This window comes from Saccostrea cucullata, unplaced genomic scaffold, assembly GCF_032062105.1.
Source record: "Saccostrea cucullata isolate Sc308-1 unplaced genomic scaffold, CSIRO_AGI_Scuc_v1 ctg13205, whole genome shotgun sequence".
In the NCBI taxonomy this organism is placed as follows: domain Eukaryota; kingdom Metazoa; phylum Mollusca; class Bivalvia; order Ostreida; family Ostreidae; genus Saccostrea; species Saccostrea cuccullata.
In genome coordinates this window covers 7501-15916 of record NW_026919872.1, presented here as the reverse complement: position 1 = coordinate 15916, position 8416 = coordinate 7501, and the positions used below count along the sequence as shown (strand labels likewise).

Here is an 8416-nt window from a genome sequence, read left to right as displayed (position 1 = left end):
ATTTTTAAAGCATGATGCCCTTTGCTTATTATATGCCAATAAACATGCCAAGAAATCTCGTCCGGTTTTCCACAGCGAAGGAGTCAATTATAGTATAATTGATGCAAATAATGCACCTATATTCCCCAAATGCTGGCAAGAAAATTTAAGGCAGCAAATTTCAGGGGGGGGGGGGGAAGTGGGGGTTGATCCTAGGTTTTCAGTTTTCTTAGTTAAAGAAAAATAAACTTGATACATTCCACCATAAATTTCTATTATTGATATTTTTACATAAAAATGAAAATACTTACATAGCCAATCAGGTAACGTCTAAGCATCACACCGGTAATTGTTTTTCACTATATAGTTCCATATAGAATGAAAAAATCAGGTATTTGTTTACTTGAAAAAATATTTAGCAGGAGGATTTAAACATTACTTGGCACATTAACTGACACCAAAAACACATACAAAAAAAACTCGGTACCTACACGGCTTTTCTGACTTTTTCCAGCTGTAAACAGGGCTACCCTCAAATCCACATGTTTTCAATGTGTTTATAAATATTCCGAGTGCACCACAGGAAGTAGCCTCCTATGATCGAAAAAAAAATCCTGTCAAAAACCTTTGTTCACAAAGAACATAAAATTTACTAAGCACAGGTACCAAAGTTGCAAAAATGGCATGGAAAAAAATTGAAAAACGTCTCAAAAAAAAAGAAAATTTATTTTATATGTATGGGTGACCTACATTTGACTACGTTCATTTTGATTGGTCAATTAATACGGGTGTGATACCTCCATCCATTTAGTACAGGTATCGTACCCGACGTTAATTTATACTGAGAAAAAAATGATATGGATAAACGTAAAAAATTGAAAGGCAGCTAATTTTTACCGAAGAATTAGTTTACAATAATTATTTCTAATTTTCTTTAATTTTAATTTTTTTAACAGCAGTTAATTTAGATGCCCCCCCCCCCAAAAAAAAAAAAGAGTGGAGGTGGGGGGTCAAAGGCTTCTAAATAATTAGTATTCTACCTATGTTTTAAATCCAGTAAAACTTAAGATCCCTCCCTCAAAACTGCTGACATTAATTGCCTGACGCACATCTCCCCGGGGAAGAATCACAGATTAACGTTAATTCAGCTTTTATTGAGTTTGCTCATCCGGATAGAATGCGTAGATTTTCTTGGCATGAAAAATACTCGAGAATGAAATTTTCGCGAGCAGACGTCTCGCTTATTTTCCCGAAAATAAAGTTATCGCGAATTAAAGTGTAATTAATACAGTTTTTCATTTTTGCATTTATTGTAGCTGCAATCTATAGCAATTGACCGTTTTTAAGAAATTTTAGGTCTACCATTGGGTCAGCTATTTACTTGAGTTACATATACAATGTTTTATTCTCTTGTAAGTGCAACAAAAAAGAATCGAATATATAAATACAAGTAGACAACATTAAGAAATCAATTACCCGATTTTTCTGATCAATTGCACGAGGATATATGATTAATGTATTGGGGCTGGCAAATTTTATTTGATGGGGTCTAATATGTTCAACGCCAAAGGATATAATGCAAGAAAGGCAACTCTAATTTTCAATCTTGAACTTGAGTCACAAGATTCAACACGTCTTATATCAATATGAGGTTGATCTGCCAGCACCCGTTGAACAACAAAAATGTGGACAGTCAGTCTTGATCTAAATAAGAAATAATTTACAGAAGTAGATATAACAAATTATTAGCTGACCTCCAGTGTTGTGAAGGATTTTTCCTGCTCTAACGGTAAAAAAACTAATACAATTAAATTCAATTATGCTTACTACTTTCGGTTTGTATGATTATTTTTTACTGTGAAGGCCTACTTTTGATGATTCTGATTGTCACAATGCATTTTGAGTTTAAATACGAAAAGTCAATAATTCAATTCACTCCATGGATCTGGAGATATTAAATCTATACAGTGTATTAAAGAAAACTTCATAAGTATTGAATTTTAATTTGTTTTACTATTTACCTAACCAAGTACAAGGATTTCTATTAAAATACTCTAAAATCTAATGAACATCAAATTATGTTTAAACAATTCTTTTTATAGAAAACTAAGTTACTATGGACCCCCGCCACAGTGCCCAGGATGTTATCAGATGTGACCTATGTGAGACAACTATAGTACAAATGTACTGTGATTTCTGTCATGTCAACCTTTGTAGACCCTGTATTGGAGAACACATTGCTGATGAATATGAAAAACATAGAATTGTCCCATTCCAACAAAGAAAATCCACCTTGATTTATCCTAAGTGTACAACACATCCAACCAAACCCTGTGAATTACAATGCAAAGAATGTAACATTCCAAGTTGTGCCTTATGCTCAGCATCAATACAGCATGAAGGACATAAATTTTTAGTCCTTGAAAATGTTTACAACTTAAAGAAAAATAAAATTGCAAAAGATACAGAGGAATTACAAAACATTATATTTCCCCTTCATATGAAGAAATTGCAAAAGATCTAGAAACACAGATAGCAAACTTGGATGGAAAATATGAGAAACTTACAACAGCAGTGACAGAACATGCTGAACAATTGCACAGAGAAATTGACAATGTCACCAATGCCATGAAAAAAGAAATTGAAGATTTTAAAACAAAACACCTTGACATATTGAAGAAACATGCAGAAGAAATCAAACAATTACAATCTCTTATTGACGAAACTCTGCTCAACTTGAAGAAGATTGAAGAATCATATGAAGTGTCCATGACCACAGAATACGACTCAAGAAACAACGATTTAAGTAAACTTCCTTCGAAAGTCCAAGTATCGCTGCCAAATTTTAATCCCAAACCAGTAGATAGAGAACAGCTTTATAAGTTATTTGGATATCTTTCACCTTTATCATCTACAAAAGAAGAAAATGGTTACATACTGCATACCCCAAGGACATCAACCAGAGAAATGCTGGAAGATCCAGAACTTATCACATCTATAGATACTGGGTATGAAAAACTCTATAGTGTTACCTGTCTCAGTGAGGAAGAAATCTGGACAAGTGGAGAAGTCAGTGATTTGAAATGTTTCACCATTCAAGGTTCACTTATCAAGACAATCAGAACAAAATCAGAGGATTGGCCAAATGACATAGCAGTGACAGATGATGGAGATCTATTGTACTCTGACAGAATAACAAGTACTGTGAATAAAGTGAAGAATGGACAGACAGAGGAGATGATCAGACTACAGGGCTGGACACCTAATAATCTCTGTGTCACCTCCTCTGGTGATCTCCTGGTTACTATGGTCAGTGATTACGATGGTTATGCCACACAATCCAAAGTTCTCCGTTATTCGGGCTCCATAGAGAAACAAACAATCCAGTTTGATGATGAGGGTAAACCTCTGTATTCAGGAAATGACAGAATTAAGTACATCAGTGAGAACAGAAACCTGGATATCTGTGTGGCTGACTGTGAAGCTGGTGCTGTAGTGGTGGTCAATCAGGCTGGAAAACTCCGATTTAGATACACAGGCCATACTTCTACTACAAAGAATGAACCATTTGAACCCTGTGGTATCACAACTGACAGCCAGAGTCAGATCCTGACAGCAGATGGTTATAACCACTGTATCCACATTCTAGACCAGGATGGACAGTTCCTCCGTTATATAGATAACTGTGATCTGAAGGAGCCATACGGATTATTTGTGGACAAAAGTGATAATCTGTTTGTTGCTGAGTATAGAGGAAAGATTAAGATAGTCAAATATTTTAAATAAAGGCATGTATGTAAATGTAAATTGTATGTAAAAACTATTGTACTCATTTACTGTGCTTTAGTAATATTTTTAATTAAAAACATAACCTTTGAAATCATGAAATGCAATAGTACAAGATACAAGTATATGAGTTGCGTCAAGCGAAAAGGGACCTTCGTGACAAAATTTTCGAAAATCGGTTTTTCGCCGTTTCTGAAAGAGCTAGTCTTTCTGAATGTTTTGATACCAAATATTTTATTATACACCTTCTAAATTCTAATTAAAACTCCAAATGAAAATAATGCAAATGCTAACAGGATAACGCTGTGAAACGTTAAATATCGTCACATAACGTTATTGATACTTGGAACAGGCAACGTGATTACTAAATCACCCGTTTGTATCAGTTAGAAATTACTTTTTTCTATAGATGTATTTTAGATTTTTTAAAATATGTATTTAAATATGTATTAGCATTTTTATGATCGTATACATTGTAAAATAGTGATAATTTAAAGGTTGTTGAAGAAAATATCATCTAATTGTACATGTATATTGAAAAAATAAAGTAAGGAGTAAATTTTCAAGGATATTCAACGACATCATCTAACCCTTTTCTCTACATCATCAACATAATTGTGTTTTAATCACTGGAAAGTATTTGAAAGGATCCTTGACCAGGGACTGACCGCTGACCATAAAAAAACAAAAAATTCCTACTCTGAAATCATCTCGCAAGGCATTCGTTACAACACGGCCATTTTTCAAGAAAAATTATTATTAACTATTGACGAAATTGACCGAGTAACTACTTTATTTTATTTCAATTGGAAATTATATTTTCTTTTCCGAAATGTGGAAAAACCTTCACAAAAACAAAATTGGACAGTAAACATGTATTTTTATGGTTCCTCTGAACTAAATTTAGGGGGTGTTACTTGCCTGTATGATCAATTATTTAACACTTCTTTCAAAAACGATTTCCCTTTATTTTATTTCAGCTGGAAATTATATTGAAATGTGGAAAATCTCTCAATTCAAAATACTACTCTAAGTGGAATTGACCTAAAAAAAAATGTGATTCTTCAGGTAAGTATACCACACCAACATCAAAGCAAAATCTAAATTTACCGACAGTCCTATGGTACAACTGTTACTTAACTACATGTATATACTAGTAACAGTAAATTAAAACATTTTTGTTATGTAATCCTTTGATAAAGGCAAATATTGTGTGTTTTAAAATGTACAAAAAAAAGAGAAACAAAACTCTCAATTCTCAACTTAATCGACAGCGTTTTGTCAGCTTAATGTACAATTAAAGGTAACTTAATGTACAGGTTATAAATGTTGAAAACAATACTTAAAATGCAAAATATTTTCTAAACTTCATTAATAATTAAAATAGGCAATTAAATTTTTAATTTAATGCACAATAATGCATAAATATCAAACAATTGTATATGAAATGAAAATGTATATCATCTTTGGAAAGGGATTATCCTTGAAGAAAGACATATTTGTGTTATACATAAAAGTTTTAGAACATCCACATCCAGAAGTTTCTTAATTAAAAACCAAGCGTCTCATCCTCTTCACAACATTTGTAAATTTATGCTGGACTGGAATTAAAGGCAAAGAATTTTAAAATATATCCAACAGCAATTTTAATTTTAAAGAGAAAGGGTAATTTCCAGATGAAATAATAATCTCACTAAGGTCACTGCACATCCATTGACCAGTGGATCTCAAATATTATCTTTTAATAGCCACTTGCCATCATCTGAGAGAAGATCATACTTCCTTGAATTATTTCATTTAATCTCTGCTATTTATTGACCTTGACCTTTCAAACTGTAACCTGATTTAAGGTCACTGTTTCTGTTATAAACTGTCTGGGTAAAGTATGAGGCAGTTTGGGCCAAAGAATGAGAGAATCGTTACTGTCCCTTACAATTCTGATTTTTCAATAGATTCTGCTATGTTTTTGATCTTTAACCTAGAAACCTGGTTCAAGGTCACTGCACACCTGTTACACAAAGGCACTCTGTGGGTGAAGTATATTAGATTGGGCCACAGCCGAAAGAAGATATGCTTCAAAAAGAATTTTTCATATAATTCAGCTATGACCTTGACCTTGAACCTAAAACCTGGCACTTCAAGGTCAAACTGCACACCGTTTACCCAAAGGCACTCTGTGGGTGAAGTGTGTTATGTAGATTTAGCAAAGAGAGAACCATCACCTGGGACAAGGATTTTTCATATAATTTAACAATGACCTTGACCTTTGAACAAACCTGTTCAAGGTCACTGCACATCGGTTACCCAAAGGCACTATGTGGGTGAAGTATGAGCCAGATTGGGCCAAGGAGAGAGAAGATATGATCCGGACAAGGATTTTTCATATAATTTAGCTATGACCTTGACCTTTGACCTACAAACCTGGTTCAAGGTCACTGCACACTGGTTACCTAAAGGCACTCTGTGTGTGTTGAGCCAGATTGGGCCAGGAGAGAAGATTCTCATTTAAAAAAAAAATTAAGAATTTAATTTGTTTTGCACTAAAAAATACCGATAAAAATGACAAGGTTACGTATATGTCTAAGCTTGATGCAACACAATCAATTCAAAGTCAGAGGTTAAATTTGACTTTCAGAGTATACTTAAATGGTTAATGTATAATTTCTTATGTGCCACCTCACGAGTTGGTACGTTGTTTCATACAATTTTTTTTGACCATCTCAAGGGTCCCGAATGACATTCCAACTTACAGATGTACAATTTAAACAATACTGGAATAAACAAGTTTATGCACAGTTACATATTGTAAATTAAATAATCAGTTAAATTCATATTCAGTGTCAATGATAGCAAGACAACATATGTTTAGATGTAGTGAAATGGGCCTCACCCCTGAAAATCAAAACAATATACAATATACACCCTGTCTTCGGCAGAAATTTCCTTAAATTTATTTTCAGCATGTGATTGTAACTAAAAAGATCTCATTATGCATAATGTGCACAATCGGTAATCTTCGGCTTACTCCGCTACACTCCATTCAAAATGGTACATTCGAGGAGCTCATAGTGATATATGTACGCCATCCAACCCCCTCCCCCCCCCCCCCCCCAAAAAAAAAAATCATAAATAAATTAAAGTTAGAAATTATTGAAGATTATAGGATATTATTCACAAAACGTACTAGTTAAAATTAAAATAAATCCTAACTTTCCTTTCTTATAGTCAGGATATTATGGGGTACGTAATTCACAAAATAAAATTGTCAAAATTTCTTTTATTCCTGATCGAAAAAAAATAAATAATATGCAGTAAATAAACAAGTATCAAAAAGCAACTTTATTTGTAGGAAAGGGCTTTATAAAAGTATTTTTACAGAGATCAAAAAGGGAGTCCTCGGACCATATTATAGAGAGTTCACAAAAAGAAAGGTTCGTAGATATATAAAGCATTGAATTTACAATCGAAGTGTAAATATTGAAAAGGGGGTGAACAGCTTCCCAGATATCAGATTATCTTGATACTCTGCAAATATCATCTTTAATTGAGAAAGAATACGGAACTATCGAGATTCGAAAAAAAAATCTAAAAAACTTTTCTGATGATATGAATTTTAAGACAATGATCCGGTACTTCATTCATTGATCAAATATATGAGCAATGTTTTTTTTTTAGATGGAGGGGTGGGGTTGGGATATGGTGTACATGTATCTACCAGTGTTTTCAAAGTGGTTATGGTTGAATTAAAAAAAAAAAGAAGAAATTAATAGTTAATAGTAAAAAAAAATACGTGGAAACGAAAATAAACAAGCAAATTCAAACGATAAATGAATTAATTTAAACAAGAGGCCCATGGGCCACATCGCTCACCTGAGAAGCTTTGACCATTCTGTTCTTTACCAGATTTCCCCCTTGTAATACATAATGCATCCCCACCCTACCCCACTGATCATAATTTAGACATTTTGAAATCTACACTACCCCATGACCCTTCCATGTGCACATAAGTTTCAGCTTTTCTGGCCCAGTGGCTCTTGACAAGAAGCTTTTCAAAGATTTTTATATTTCCTATATATTTCTATGTAAAACTTTGATTCCCCATTGTGGCCCGTGGCCCTTCCCCCGGGGGTCATGATTTCAATAATTTAGAGTCTACACTTTACCAGGATGCTTCCACATAAGTTTCAGCTTTACTGGCCCATTGGTTCTTGAGAAGAAGATTTTCAAAGATTTTTCATATATATTTCTATGTAAAACTTTGATTCCCCACTGTGGCCAAGCCCTTCCCCCGGGGGTCATGATTTGAACAATTTAGAATCTACAGTATACCAGAATGCTTTCACATAAGTTTCATCTTTTCTGGCCAAGTGGTTCTTGAGAAAAAGATTTTCAAAGATTTTTCCTATATATTTCTATGTAAAACTTTGATACCCCAAAATTCATCCCCGGGGGTCATGAATTTGAACAATTTGTTTATTAATCTAATACTAAAAAAAATAGGATGCTTCCACATCAGTTTCAGCTTTTCTGGCCCAGTGGTTCTTGAGAAGAAGATTTTCAAAGATTTTTTCTATATATTACTATGTAAAACTTTGATACCCCATTGTGGCTCCACCCTTCTCCCGGGGCTCATGATGTTAACAATTTAGAA

At 33.6% G+C, this 8416-nt stretch overlaps 1 pseudogene; it reads left to right on the top strand.

The window, feature by feature from the left end:
• Positions 1-1599: 1599 nt before the first annotated feature.
• Positions 1600-3860, top strand: LOC134239496 (uncharacterized; annotated as a pseudogene).
• The last annotated feature ends 4556 nt before the right edge of the window (positions 3861-8416 follow it).